The sequence below is a fragment of the Octodon degus genome, unplaced genomic scaffold (genome assembly GCF_000260255.1).
Source record: "Octodon degus isolate 3935 unplaced genomic scaffold, OctDeg1.0 scaffold00089, whole genome shotgun sequence".
In the NCBI taxonomy this organism is placed as follows: Eukaryota; Metazoa; Chordata; class Mammalia; order Rodentia; family Octodontidae; genus Octodon; species Octodon degus.
The window spans coordinates 3,813,003-3,814,573 of record NW_004524665.1 but is presented as its reverse complement, the minus strand read 5'-3'; the positions used below and the strand labels follow the sequence as shown (position 1 = coordinate 3,814,573).

General features: G+C 49.6%; 1 pseudogene; it reads right to left on the bottom strand.

Annotated features, from left to right (window-relative positions):
* Positions 1–1,225, bottom strand: LOC111818367 (annotated as a pseudogene).
* Between the last annotated feature and the right edge of the window lie 346 nt (positions 1,226–1,571).

Sequence of the window (1,571 nt, the reverse complement as noted above, 5' to 3'; positions counted from 1 at the left end):
TCACTGTGCATGCAGCGGCCCGTTCACCCCGCGCCTCCTCTGGACATGGTGAATCCGGTTCCTTCCTGCTGTTTTCCCCTCACTGACCCCCTCACCTTCAGCTCTGGCAGCTTGCTGGTCCTGGGAAGAGCTGCCTGTCACAGGCTTTGTCTGTGGGAACAGTGCCTATCTGCTGGGATAAGATAGGGAGAAATGCTTTTTGCAGGTCTCTTGTTTGCAGGTATTCCAGAATAATCTCAAATGCATGACTAACCCCGAGAACTTTCTGACTATTCACCTCCGCAAAATTGCCAAGGGGAAGCTGGGCATGATCACCCCTATACTCTGAGCTTGTTTATACGTGCATCCCTGTGATGGGTGTCATCTCTTTGTCTTCCAATCACACAGGATGTTGACTCACCTTAGGGGAGTCTGGTGCAACATAAACCAGGTCTTCTTCTTTGAGTTCACTGTAGTGCTTTGGTGTGATGCAGATGTCATTCCACTTCACTGTCCTTTGTCTCCGTCAGCTCTGGCCTTTTCCAACTGGCCTCCATGGCTTGTAAATAAAACTGCACAGGACATAGTACTCTTCAGTTTTCTGCATAATATCACTGAATCTGCTTATGAAGTATTTTTCTTTTTTTATGTATTCAGTAAAGGGTCTACAGGGTCTCACTAACAGATTGGACTCATAGTGAGCCTCCTGTTTTCAGCCTCCCAAGCCTGGGATTGCAGGGACACGCTACCACACCCAGTCTCAATCACCAGCTCAGCATGCCCGGGGGCAGGGTCAGCAAGGCACGTGAGGGGTCCGAATCCCAGTCTCTGCACTCTGCCTAAGCAGGCACTTTAGTCCACTGAACTATCTGGCCGGCCATTGCTTATGAAATTGCTTAATATCTTTTAAGGCCATCAATCCATCAACATGACGGTCAGTGATAAGGCTGTGGACAACTTGTCTTTGAGCACGGTTCCTGTCGTTTCCACCTGAGTGTGACTCTCAGCTACACTGTAGCTTGAATTTCTGCTCTTGTGCTTTTCCTTCCACTTTTGCTTACAGAGTTCTCATCCTTCCTCCTGTTGTCTCTGTTTCATTAGCTTCTTTGTTCTCTGCTCATCGTTTCGATACTGGCTCAGTCCCTCCACTTGCTCTCGGCTTCTGTCCCTCCTCTCAGTGATCCTCACTCAAGTCTTGCTTTCTTCCAGCACCAGAAGTCTCAGTAAAATCTGGCGACATTTCAGATGACACTGGTGCCTCAAAAAATGGTCTGAGGCATGGACGGAGATGAGGAGCAGGCTCAGAAGACCTATCTGGATGGTCTTGGTCTTGCTAGCATCTTCCTTCGGAATCTTCCTCCCCATCATCTTTTAAATTACCTACAGTTAGGCTCTTCTTCTCAAGGGAGCGAGTGTATATAGGGCAGCCCGACAATTTCCCTTGGCATCAGGGCAGGAGGAAGAAGGATGGTTAGACAGTGCCCAAGATGCTCCTTCCTGCCTGATCGTGGGGAGCTGAGCACAGGCTGGCCTCCTGCATGTCCTGCATGGCCCTTGGGAGCAGACCCAGGCAAGGGGGCATTATGCTCTCT